The sequence below is a fragment of the Phocoena phocoena genome, chromosome 17, assembly GCF_963924675.1.
Source record: "Phocoena phocoena chromosome 17, mPhoPho1.1, whole genome shotgun sequence".
NCBI lineage: Eukaryota > Metazoa > Chordata > Mammalia > Artiodactyla > Phocoenidae > Phocoena > Phocoena phocoena.
Window position 1 is genome coordinate 9,274,984 of NC_089235.1, and position 14,605 is coordinate 9,289,588.

Sequence of the window (14,605 nt, forward strand, 5' to 3'; positions counted from 1 at the left end):
GACAAATGTTGCCACATGGGACTGTGGGCCACATGGTATAAGGGCCCATGTGATTTTTCAATAAAGCCAGAATACTAGATTTATTATTTTTTGCTGAGATTTTTGTCCCAAACATGGAGTGGATGAAATAAAAATATGCTCGTGGTAGAGTCACCATGCAGGCTGCCTTTTTTTTTTTTTTAATTAATTAATTTATTTATTTTTGGCTGTGTTGGGTCTTCGCTTCTGTGCGAGGGCTTTCTCCAGTTGTGGCGAGTGGGGGCCACTCTTCATCGCGGTGCGCGGGCCTCTCACTGTCATGGCCTCTCCCGTTGCGGAGCACGGGCTCCAGACGCGCAGGCTCAGTAGTTGTGGCTCACGGACTTAGTTTCTCCGTGGCATGTGGGATCTTCCCAGACCAGGGCTCGAACCCGTGTCCCCTGTATTGGCAGGCAGATTCTTAACCACTGCGCCACCAGGGAAGCCCCAGGCTGCCATTCTTGACCTCTGAATGAATCGCTGTCAGCTTACGTCTGCAGCCTTCATTAAACTACCGTGTATAGTAAGTGAAGGGGTTCATCTTACCTTCAGCATTGGCGCTTACATTCAGAGAGGACCAGTTATTTTATGGAGGACACAGATGAATAAATAGATCACATTTGCTCGTCATCACCTTTATTCCTCTTCAGTATGATCCTACCCCAATTAGGAGGAGAAAAATGCAAAAACCTGTCTGTTGTGATACTGTTCCCCAGTTTGGCATTTGTTTGGGTGCGGCTGTGGTACCCTGGGAAAGTCACTTCATCACTTTCCGTATCTGTAAAATGGAGGCATTGGGCTCAATTAAATCTGCAGTGATTTTTATTCTAAAATTCCATGTGGCTATAGTAAGGTTGGTAGTAGTTATAATTTTAAGCATACTGTCTGTTCCATGTGCTTTCCTGTCTTATCCTGAGAAAGGAGAAGCAATAACTCTGCTTATGGTTTCTTGTTGCCCAGGTAAATATCTGGCAACAAAAAGATTTCTCTTTTATATAAATAAAAAATTGCTTTCCAAATATTCTTCCATCAGGCATGGTATATTTAGCCTGGGTAAATTTAACTCAGATGCCTTGATATTTAATGACATTCTGGAGTATCAGAATAAATTATTACCTCTTATCATAGAACACTAACTTTTAAAAATATTTAATAATTTCCCAAAATGTTTGCTTTTAAATTGTTATAGACCTTAACTTACTAACGTGGGCCTAAAACAGTATGTACCGTCAGCTTCTGTGAATCAGCATCTACATTATAAGTATTATTGTGAAGGTTTTAGATATTGAATAAAATGCCTTTGTTTTTATAAGTGTACTTTGGGCCCCTGACGTTTCTTTGTTTTTTTTTTTTTCAAATTGAATAATGGATATCGATCATTCCTAATATATAAAACCTGCCAGATTGCTTTATCTTTGTTCATTATAAATATAGCCACTTCCAGTTGAACATTGTGTATGGGGCATGGATTTATTTCATGATTTTTGAAAAAAATTGAAGAAAAAAATATTTATAACGCTTAGCTATTTTCAGTGCAGGCCCAACGAAGTAATGTGTGGCAACCAAAAACCCAAGCGTTTGAGGCAAATCTTCGAGCGTAAGTGGACTAATTGCAGTTCACACCTAATTAGCTACTTTTATCAAATCCTGGCCATTGTCTTGCACACCAGGTTCTACTTCAGGCACTTGACAGTCATTCTCGGAATTAATTTTTAAAACAGCCATCAAGCTTGCATTATCCTAATATTAAAATAAAGACACCAGAGCTCGATGAGTTTGCACAGCTTTCCCACGTATCTTGTCTCCAAATTGAGATTTAAGCCACATTGACCAGCTGTCCCTTATGCTGAGCATGCTGTAGGGCATAAGGCACGCTTCCCCTTGCCATGGTCTGCTCCTTCCAGTTGTAAGGAAATCTCTCGTCGACCAAAACCTCCGTGATCAAGGGAGCAGTTGGGTTATCAGCTTGCTTAATGGGCCAGACTAGTGCCTTATCCCTCTAAAACAGACTTCTCCGGGAGAACTGGGAACAAAAGTAGAGCAGGCCCTGCAGGTACAGCCCACATTGGCCTCCCCTGCTTAGCCGCGGGTAGAGAAACCGCCAAGGGCAGATAGTCTGCCTGGAGGGATTCTAGCTGGCAGGGATGGAGGGTTGCTACGTGGAAACTGGCCACACAACGCCCCACAACCAGAGCTCAGTTTCATCCACGGAAGAATCAGATCCACAGTCTCACGACAGGCATGAGTTCTGCACTTTAACACCTTACCTCCGCCCAGTAAAGAAACCCGGCCCCCAGAACACAGGCTCTCACCTGGCGTTTGATTCGTTTTCCTGTGCAGAAGAGAAACAGGGAGAAATAAAGGTAGAAATGCCCCTCCCAGCACTTCACTGAGGGAAAAGAGGTGCTGGTAGAGATAACTTCCATAGCAAGGCCAAGGCAGAAATGAGAGGGCCTGGTGATGAGACCCTGTCTAGCCATCCCAGGGCAGCTGCAGCCGTGCCAAGCTGAGGGATGCTCTGGGCTGCCCTCTTTTTAGGGAATAGAAAGGGCTTAATACCCCTGATTGGTTGTCTCATTCCTCTTCCTGATTTCTTACAATAACCATATTTGCAGACAAGGGAAACTGAGTAAATTTGTGTAGCACATCTGGACGTAGAAATACGTACAGGTGGATATCAAGGAAAAGAGATGCAAAGAAAGCAGAATAACTGTTTATTAAACGGTTCCTGATACAGTTTAGTAGTTGAGGGGATGCAGTTAAGTTTCTAGGCTGCTTGAGTATCACTTACTGCACAGTTGCAGTAATGACTTCTCTTAGATAATGTTATTTTGCCTAGTTTTGTTTTTTTGTGTGTGAATAAGGGAATTCAGTTCAGTCTAAGGGGAGCCTGATTTGCCTTTATAGCTGCTGCGGGGATAGCCAGTCTGGAAACAACGGTTGTCTGTGCAGGTGCGTGCATCTTTTTCTCCTGGCACCATTGGAACTTTCCTGGGCTGCTCTGGGGAGGCCAGGTCTCTGTCACAGCCTTCATGGTCAAAGAGGTGGCTTTGTTTAAAACATTCCTTGAGAAGAGACCTGCAGGAAATGAAGTGAACTTGGTTGATGGAAACAACGGTCAAATTCAGTATGTGGAATAAGGTCAAAACCAGGTGACAACATTAAATAAAAAGGATGACCATGAAAGATGAGAACTAAAGAAAAGGGAAGTCAGCCTTTGATATGCAGAAAGGTAATTTGGACACAGTGAAGGGAGAAAAGATACGCTGAAATGAAGCAAAGTAGGAAAATCAGGAAATCTTATGGATAAGAAGTGAAATGTATATAAATGTGACTTTAAAATAGGCTTTAGTGAAAATAAAACAATGATAAAAATAAGAGCTAGTGCCAATCTTTGAGATTTAATTTGCAGATTACAATGGGAAGTATGGCTATAGGCAAGTTTTTAATGCCACACATTGTTCAATGCAGTATGAAGATGAGTTTGTGTGTGTGTGTGTGTGTGTGTGTGTGTGTGTGTGTGAAGTACTGGATTCATTTGGGAAATATACATAGTGTCAAAAGAATCACAAACATTTTCTCATGTTTTGTGGAGTGAAATTGTTCTCTGGCTCGTTCTGGCCCGAGATAATTTCTTTTTAGCATATTAATCTCTGACCCTCTCTTAGTAACAACAAAAGTCATAAAAAATCACGACAACTTGAGAAAGTTCTAATTCAGACGCTAAAATATATTTAGAAGAAAAAAAATTAAGACTGATAGAATATCAGAACTGCCAAATAGTTCAAAATTCTGATAGAATAAACCTATGAGGAAATTTGTAGGACAACTCTATACTTTTTTTTTTCTGCGGTACGCGGGCCTCTCACTGTTGTGGCCTCTCCCGTTGGGGAGCACAGGCTCCGGACACGCAGGCTCAGCGGCCATGGCTCACGGGCCCAGCCGCTCCGCGGCATGTGGGATCTTCCCAGACCAGGGCACAAACCCGTGTCCCCTGCATCGGCAGGCGGACTCGCAACCACTGCGCCACCAGGGAAGCCCACAACTCTATACTTTTGAAAGTAGTTACTACTGAATACTTTTACTTTGCACAGTAGTTAAGTTTATTGGCAATTACCTGATGCCAGAGTAATTCAAAACTAAATAAACATGTAACATAGAGAAATAAATTTTTTCGCACAATCATAAAGAGCATTTTGCTAACACAGCTTTTAAAAAATGTATATAATTTGATGGATATTTTTGTAGTCAAGTGAAGCTCGCTTTTAGAGCTAGTTTTCAAATTTAAGGATAGAATTTAGATAAGTTTTACAATTGTAATGGGGAGTTGAAATATTTGAATTGTCTTGAGCTACATAACTTCAAAAAATTATCTTGCTTACTTGGCCACTTCATTATGCAAAGAAAAGCACAAATGTATTATATTCATTGAACCATTAAATGGGAGTCCAGCAAACCATTAAAATTAATAGGTCATCCAGGAACAGGACAGATACAGCAGGACAAGAAAAACCCTAGGTTGATTAGCTGTCAAAATGTTGCATCTGTTTGGTAAGATGAACAGAGCAGCAGCTATTTTGGGTAATCGTCTTTCCATTTTCTTCATCATAATTCGTATGTGTTGTTATTTAAAACCTGCAGACTAGATTTAAATAAAAACATTCTCACTACATTCTCCAAAAATACTAGAAATAAGGAGTTTGACTTGGAGATAAGAACGCTTGATTTCATATTCAGCACCAGCCTCCTCAAGTACAGCAGCAGCATGAATCTTCATGTGGACCACGTGCAAAGATGTTGAATTTTGGCAGAAAACGTTTAGTAAAAGGCAAAGAAAGGTTATTACAGTGTAGAACCCTGTATTCTGTTTCAGTAGAATCTGAGTTCATAGTTCATAGAAAATGTGTCTTAAGCATTGACGCTAGGAAGTGACGCCAGAGTAATGCACACTTACTATTTTCTTGAAGGAACCAGAGGGTTTTCTTTTGTCGTATCACGGGATATTCCATTGTGGGCATTTGAGGAAACCCTTGCCTCACTGGGAATTGTTTCAATACGGTGTCATTTGGTCTTACACATACTTTTGGGGTGAGAAAAACATCCTTGTGAATTAAATATTACTATTTGTGGTAACTTTCCATTTTTTAACAATGATAAGTAATTTAAGGATTCACACTTTACTGGTATCCTAGACGCTTGTAAAAAAAAAGATGCTGTAAAAGTTACTGTTTATGGAAGGGCATAAAAACATTAACAGTTACCTTACTGATGCATATGTGCTACAGTCACAGCTAGACAAGCAACACAGGCCTTAGTCTATGTGGGAGAGCACACACACACGCACACACACGCTTGCACACACATCCTAACAACATAATGGACCAGCATAATCTTTAATTTCTTATAATTTTTATAAAATAATGTAAAACCATTAAAAGTACGTAGAAGTTACGGAATATTACTCCAGAAGAGTGGGAAAATATCAACAAAATATATTGGTAATACTTTACTAAAGCTGCCAAAATTAACCTCTTGTTCACCATGTATGAAAAGATGCTATTTCCCAGATCTTATAAAAGTCATAGACAAATATGTAATAGGGCAGGGGTAAACAATTCACAGACTAGAGATAAAGGCAGTATATATGCAATAGTCACACATTCAAGTGACCGAGGAATGCGACATTATTTTTGATAAATGTTAAACTTCAGAATCCAAGTCCCTATTCCCTTTGATATCACTTCTGGATGAGACTGGCAAATTTGGTAATTTTTAATCAATTCAGGGTTTAAACTCAACCAGTTCTGAGTTCTCATCCCCCTTCCCTACCTCCCCAACACTCCCACTTCTCCCCCCGGTGGCATCTAAATTCCAGGGTGGAGCTGGGAGGCTTAGGACTGTGGTTCATGGCCTTTGGGGAGAAGGTCATCGGTCTGTGGTTATCCTGCAGCCTCTTCGGACATTCAGAATGGTATTTTGGAGCTGCCGATCTTTGCTAACCCATCCCAATCTTTATTGCATCCACTGCTGGAGAATTTCGATGATCCAGACCACATCTACCCACCTGTTGGAGTTGTGGGCACCTCCTTCCCTACCTCTGCTGAGGCTATAGAAAGTTCAGAAGATTGTTTTAAGTCCTCTCAGTATGGACATGTCTGGCCATCTTTTCCTTTAGGCTGATGTTTCACTATTCTGCTTTTGGAGTCTTTCCTAGGAAGCTTACTGTTTTAGTCTTCACCCACACATCCAACATAGGTCTCATCACCAATCAGTTACCTCTTCTCCAAAAGGACAATCTATATAGGGCTTCCTTGATTCTCATCCACACCACACACTGGGCCTCTTCCTAGAGGAGTGGTAAGATAAGAGATGCCTTCTCAGAAACCTCTGCCATTAGCTAAGTCTCTTGCCTGCCTATACTCAGCTGCCTGCTTGTATCAGTTATCTATTGCTGTGTAACAAACCATCCCAAACTAGTGGCTTAAAACAACAATCATTTATTTGCCCATGATTCAGCAATCTGGGCTGGTTTTCTGCTGGTCTTTCCTGAGGTCCTTTACATGACTGTGGTCATCTGGAGCCTCAAGTCAGGCTGACTGACCCAATGATTGTATTCACATCTCTGCTGTCAGTGGGGGTGGCTGGAACAGCTGAGGCCTGGCTGGACCTCTGTGTCACACAGACTCCCCATCAGTGTAGCCCAGCTGCTTTATATGACCGCTCAGGTATCCAAAAGAGTGACAACTGAAGCTACCAGGCCTTCTTCATGTTGACCATGTGTTTGTAGCAATCCATCGTCAAAGCAAGCCATCAAACTAGTTTAGATTCAGAGGAAGGGAAAATAGCATCCACCTCTGGGCATGAGGAGGAGAATGTACAGGAATGGGAAAAACTGACCCAGACTATCTACCCCTCTGCTGGCAGAATTCATCTCCTCTGAGCAGGAAAAGTGTTTCTTCTGCCAACGTGAATTCTCACCTCCTCTAAGTCCTTTATGTTCTTAATACTTTGGAAATTCAGAAAAACTTAATTATTACAATTTAATGCATTAGCTTTACCTTTTGTTTGCTATGGGTCTTGAGGCTTATTGTAGGTCAAAAGTGAACATTTGATTGTATTTGCATTCTCTCTTTCTCTGAGGAGCTACACCTCAACTTCAAGGTCTACTCTGAAGAGTGGAAAGGCCATGAGAATCGGAGGCAACAAATTTTAGAAACACATTTAAATAAATTACCTGTTTATATTTTAAAATGCTAGTCCACTGACATATTTTTGTTTAGTTTCCTTATGATGTGGCACATTTATCATCTTCCTCTTCTTAGTAAAATGTTTACTTTAAGAAAAGAAAGATGTGTTCATTGGAACATCGCTAGAATTTCACTTGTCACTGCGAGAGTCACCACTGAAACCTCAGATTATAGGAGAAGTCAAGTGTGTAATGATACTCCAGGAGTGGATCTCTGGTTACCAGAAGGCCCACTCAGATGGGTTCAATCCCACCTTCCCTCTGGCTCCTGCTGTGGGCTTCATGTTGGATGAAGAGCCTGAGGCAGCCCATGGCAGTAGGTGATGGATATGAATGCAATCACAGCGACTCTAGTTTCGTTCCACTATCCACGTTAGACTACAAGTATTTTGAATTGGGCAACGAACGCATACACATACACACATAATCTGGAGTATTACTACAGATTAAGCTAATCTATCTGCTGTCTCCTTTCTTTCTAAAGGATGAGAGTGATTGGAACTAAATTTGTATGTAATAGAGAACAAATAGTGTGATGTGATCAGAAGAAATATGCTTTTATTGAAAAAGATAAGACTCTGGGGGCTAAGTCTGTACGGTCCACTGTAGTGGCCACAAGCCACATGTGGCCACAGAGCACTTGAATTATGACTAGTAAGACTGAGGGACTGAATTTTTAGTTTTAGTTGATCTTAATTAAAATTTAAAAACAATCAAATTTTGCATTTAACATAACTTTGTTAAATTTTTCCATTGAACCTAATTTTGTACCATTTTGGTAGGGCTGTATTTCACTTTAATGAGTGAAATCTTAATATCCAACTTGAGATAAAATCTATATCAAATTTCAAAGACTTAGTGTGAAAAAGAATAGAAACTCTCATTGACACTTTTGATGTTGATTCCACGTTGAAATGATAATATTTTGGATATATTGAGTTAAATAGAATATGTTAATAAAATTAACTTCACCTGTTTCTTTTTACTTTTTTAATATTCCTACGAGGACATTTAAAATTACATATGTGGTTCATATTACATTTCTGTGGAACGGGACTGCAGTAGACTCTTCAAGTTAAAAGTTCAGCATCATTTATTTGTCCTGGATATAAACTATTCTTGAACAATATAAATCTCACCATTTTAAAATTCTCTTAAGGGTATAAATTATATTTTGATTTATGATATTAGCAAGAATTTAGTGAGAACCTACTTTATTTTGTTTATTTTTTTAGAACCTACTTTAAGTCCTCCATGTTTAGCGGTACTTTTATCTGTTCTACAAGAAATTAAGCCAAATTAGTTTACACTGTACTCCCAGAACAAGCCCTTCATTTATTTTGCCCCTATGACTGTTCTTGTGTTGGTTACCATCAGGAAGATGTCCCCATCCACCACTCAGAGAACCTTCCTAATGTGACTTTGTTTCCTGGGCACCGGGTTAGAATAGAATGATTTCCTTCGGCATTTTCTATGCTGATTGACTGTGATGCTTCAGCTGCTTTAACCTCAGCTTATTCAGGGAGAGAGGATGGAGCCCTTGAACAGGCAGTAATATATTTACAGTTTCTGGCAATCTGATGGAGTGCACAACAGATGCCCGCTAAATATTATTTTGAGTATTGGGATATTTGAGGTACTCTTTGGAGTTTTCTAGAGGATTCATCTTAAAACTCCCAGCTCAGAAATGGCATTTCTATTATCAGTGGTGTCCTTCACAATCTTTACGATTTTAGAGTCTCATAAGGATGCCGTTGCCCTTGTTGCTCCAAAGATACTGATCCTTGCTACCATCCTGACATTTCATTAGAGGAGAAAATAAAACTTAGCATCCCATCTGTGCCTTTAATTACCTATTTCCTTAAAAAAAAAACCCCAAAGCTTCTAAAATTCACCTTTTGTTGTTTTGCAGAGCGAGGTTATGAGGGTACTGGGGTTATTTTGTTTAAATTAAAGCATTTATCTATGGAAGTATGTACCTTTTTTATCCTCAGGAGCACAAAGAACTCTACAGGCAATAACTCATTTAGATCTTCAAATTCTGTGGAGGGTTGGAGGTGATAAGTAGTAGTATATTGAACTTACAGGGAGCACAGTTGAAATAGAGTGATACGGTGAATTGCTCTGAGTCGCAGAGCACGGCTATCACGGAGCTCAGAGTGGAACCAGGTCGCTTGACTCCCAATTAGTTCTCTGTCCACTAGATCACAGTACCTGCCCCCTTTAGTCCTTGGAAAATGGATGATACATTTCATATAAAGCTAACTCTCAGTACCTACGTTTATAATGGGCATCTACAGTTCCCGGTTTACAGTCATATCCTAGGTCTCTAGTCTGTTATGGGGTGTCTGCCAGCATCCTTCAGCTCAGCCGTGTCCTTGCTGCTGTGGCAAAGGCAGGAAGAAAGGCAAACAGGAAGACGGCGATGGAAGCAAAAAGATCTTACGTGTGTGGGAAACACACAACCCAGAAAGTTTTGGGAAACAGTGATAGTTGCAGAGTTAGTTGGTGAGGAGTATACTGCCCTCTATTTGTGCAGATGGATGTAAACTGAAATGGCATTCCATCCTTATTTATCATTTTCCACATATAAACCTCGACATTAAGTAAGCATAAGGGCAAATTAAACCAAAACATCAACATAAGCAAGCAATGTTTGAAGCTAGAACTTTCACAGTTCTGCAAGGTCACTGCCCTTCCAAACCTCAGGCAGATTTCGTGCGAGCTGTTGAATCTCTGGTATCGATGGAATGACAGAACTGAAGGTATAGGGTAGTAATTTAAAGATTTCCAGATGAAAACGGTAACGATTAAAACAAAAAATTTCCCAAGGTCCAATAGAAAGATTATTTCAAGTTCTTCAGTTTCACATAAGTAGTCATTTGCTCCTGGCACCTTGGAGAAATAAGCTGACTGTTATTTTGTTATTCTGACTGCTCACTGTTAGCGGCAAGAGCTGTCACTGTGCTGTTTTATTTATTAGTATCTTTATTTTGATTTCTCAGCGATTTCTAATGTATCTTCTTGAAGGTCAGAATCGGTTATGCTGTTTAACATAAGAAATTATAGTCACAGGAATCCCCTGGTGGTCCAGTGGTTAGGACTCTGAGAGCTCACTGCTGAGGGCCCGCGTTCAATCCCTGGTTGGGGAGCTAAGATCCCACAAGCCGATCGGCGTGGCCAAAGGAAAAAAGAAAAAAATTATAGTCACAATTTATATGGGATAAAGCTACTCTATTTTTTGTTCCTATTGCCTTGGGGGTGTTCAAATTATTTTTTTCAGAAGATAAGATGAACTTATTACATGAAATATGTATTTATTTCTGGGATTTATTTAGACAGGTGTAATTGTATAAAAAAGGGAGAATGGAGAGTATGGTAAGCCTGGAAGAAAATGTAAATGAATTATGTTATCTCTGAAAGAGGCTTCCCATAAGATTCTGGAGATTGGGAAGGTGTGTATCTCATTAGCGGCTCTATTCCAGCACCTAGAACAGTGCCTCCTGCGTAGTCAGCTCTCAGACAGTATCTGTCGACTGTCTAAATGAATGATTATCCAGAAAATCCAGATTTCAGTGACTTGCAGCATGGAAGGGAGGTGAAGATATGGAGAAAGTAAGCACAGAAATATCATTTAAGGTGCTTCAAGTACAGAGGAAATATGAACTGTCTCAAATGTGAGAGTTTTTTTTTAACATTATTAAAAGCTGAGGAAAAGGTCTAATATAGTGGAGCGAGTGGATGATAGAGGAGAGGGAGGGATAATAAATAAGACAGGGTTCCTGAACAGCCAGGAGAGGATGGGACCCCAGGCAGAAGTAGCTGGGCCATCTCAGATGAGCAAGGTTCCTTCTGTTCATTCAGGAGTGAAGGGAAAAGGTGAGATCATAATGCAGGCGGGTCAGTTGAGAGAGTTCCTGTATGGCGGATGCTGTCTTTTCTACGAATTGGCTCTCCTTTGGAGAATGACTAGAAGTATCAGCTGTAGATACAGAGAAAGGATGGGGAGCCAGAGCATGATGGAGTCCCTGTAAAGAGGTGGAACAGGACCCCATGACAGCACAGTCAGCAGAGCTGTGGGCTTCCCAACAGCCCAAGGTGGAGAAGGAGGTCAAGGGGTCAGTCCAGAGATGGTCCGTGGAACCACCACGTCAAGCGGGCCATTCCACGGTCTCTGAAATTACCCAGATGATGGCAGCACTTGGGTGGAGTGGAAGACTAGGGACCAGTAGTAGAGTCTTCAGTAAACGAGGGAAAAGGCAGGGAGGGTGGACCACAGAGATAAGGAGAATGGCACGGTCACTTGGCTTAAATTGCATGCAGACTCAAACAAGTTAAATATTCAGACGAGATCAAATCGTAAACCAACAAAAACATTGACTAAACTAACAACTGTAATAAACCTGGCTTTATATTGTCTTGATCGTAAATATTTGTCTTTTTAGTCTGCTTCTCCTTGTATAAGGTTACGGGTATGAGAAAAAATTACCACAGGAGTATTTCTAAGTGTGTAACAGTTTGCTCAGAAATTACAAAGGGGATCTAAGCTATAGTTATTTGCACAAATCCAAAATTAAAATGTTGAAAAGTATAGACTGATTAATGTAAGTACCAGTGACATTTCTGTTTATGGGCCATTTATACAAATACATTATTTTACACATGAACCCTGAATGTTTTAGCAGAATCCACATTTCATTATTTATCTAAAGCCCTTTGTGAAATGCAGTAACGAATCTTAATATTAAAAGTTATTTGGGTTACTCTCTTTTTAATAACCCTATGATATTATCTTTGTAAATATAGCTTCAAGTTGGTTATTTCTTTTTCGTTTATTTAGGGAAGTAAATGAAGAAAAAATTACAGACATTTCCTACGTTTTCAAGTGTGATTTAATTAATTTTCACAGCTGCTAGACCAGAAATAGAATGATTACTTCAAGTTTATAAATCTGCTAGGTCAGTATATTCAACTAAAGTTTTACAGCAGCCCCAGAAATACTTACATTCCAGTGAACTCAAGTTCTTGCATCCTCGGAGAACCGTATTTACGTTTCTGCACAGCTGATTTTGATAATGTGAAAATATTTTGCACTGATAAGGCCTTTTATTAATGCAAAGCGGACTTCTGTCCTAGTTTAACACAGCTTTGCTATTAATAACAGTATGCCTGACATTATGCCACATTTCAGTCTCAATCAAATTGGTGGGTGGAGCAAAATGTGAATAAATTATTCACATACAAACAAGAACATTCTCGTTTTCAAAAGCTGGTCATTGGGGAATCACAGGTATAAGTGAGATAAAAACAAACTCAATAAGATACAGCTGTAAAAGGGAAAGGACGCAGGGACTTCCCTGGTGGTCCAGGGGTTGAGACTCCTCGCTCCCAAAGCAGAGGGCCCAGGTTCGATCCCTGGTCAGGGAACTAGATCCCGCATGCCACAACTAAAGAGCAACTGAGACCCGGCGCAGTCAAATAAAATATTAAAAGAAAATCAGATCATCTTTCTCTTAAAAAAAAAAAAAAAAAGGGAAGGAACACAAAAGTTAATTTTGTAACTATTGCACATTGCTAACTTGTATGTGGGCATTATTAATATGGAATCAGTTTGCAATGGTAAATTTCATAGACATTTAAATAAATAAGTTACAAATAGTAAAGTCTAAGAGCCAAATATCAATTTTCTCCTACTCTGTTCTATTCAGTAAATATTTGCTCAGTGCCTACTTTGTGCCGGGCACCGTGCAAACAGTTGGTGATACAAACAAGTGAGGTCCCCAGCTGCCGGCTACAAGTGGGTGACTTCTATTCCCCAACTATACACACGTATATTTCAGTAAATTTGGTTTATATAACTGAATACAAAGGAAAGAATCAAATTATTTCATTCATATACTTGTAAAGATGGGGGAAAACGATTACAGACACATTCCCCAAAATGTGAGTGATCTGGATCAATTGTTTATAGAGTCTCAGATCTTAGTTTTGATCTTATTTTGAAATAATCATGATTTCCCTACTGGATATGCCTTCGCCCACAGCACCTTGTACATAATAGGATTTCTATGAATATTTTTTTAAAAGAATAGGGAAAAAAGTAAAGAATGGACAGACATTATGTATTTCTATTCTAAAATGTTTATCTCAGAGAAATACATGTATTATGCAAAAAGAAGACAAGTAAAAATACCTAAATAAAGTAAAATATCGAAGAATAACATGTAACTTCTGAAAACCCTGGTTAGAAAGAGTGAGTAGTCTGACAGACCACACGAGTGTTCTCTTTTGAAATATAGGTTAGCATGTTTGAATTACATTCTGTCCAAACAAAAGGGGAAAAATAGTACTGAGCCCTTTCTGTGGAGGCAAAATATAAAAATTGGGACTAATTCATAACTGAAATACTAGTCCTACTAGCAAAAATAACGTGCTTCTGAGTTTTGTGAAAAGAAGCTAAAGAAAAAAATATATGTAAAGAAAGATTTCCATTTGACTAGCCATTTATCTCTCTGACTAGCACTGAGCCATTACATCATTCATTCAGGGGAGTGCTATATGGTGAGTCTTGAACAAACAATTATGCACATTCATAAGAACTCCCCTCCCCTCACTCACCACTAAACTTCCCTACCCTTAACCATTCCTAGCACCCATCAAGGCCAGCAAGGGAGAGAATGTGCTAAGACAGAAGTCACAGTCTCGTGGGTCTTAACCACAGAATTGATATCCCATCACCTTTGCCTTATCCTGTTAATTAGAAGCATGGCTAGTCTAGCCTGTAGTCCAGGGGAGGAGATTACACAGAGATGTGAGTACCAGCAGGCTGGGATCTTTGGGGGCCATCTGAGTCTGACTGCTACTGTTAAACATTTTTGTTTGGTCACAGAAGTACAAGAATCTTCCAACCTCTTTTTTTTTTTTTTTTTTTTTTTTGCATTCCTAAAACTACTCTGAAACCTTAGATGTGGCTTTCTTTGTTTATTACACGTGGTATGTATGTCTGCTATGGCCTCAGTTATTTCCCTCAGTCAGTTTTATTTCCTTGGCCAGGTTGTTTGCTGATTTTTCCCACCTCGGGTTAATTACCTCATGGCTGCTTCTAGGCCACATTTGCATGTTCCCTCATGGCTCTAGAGTATAATACAGATCACATCACTAATAGGTATTGGGTTGGCCAAAAAGTTCGTTTGGTTTTAAGTAAAAATAAAAGACACATTTTTCGTTTTCACCAAGAATTTTATTGAACACCGTGTTCACTAACTGAATGAATTTTTTGGCCATCCCAATATTGGGCTAAAACATGCTAATAAAATAATATATTTCACTCCTATTACAGCT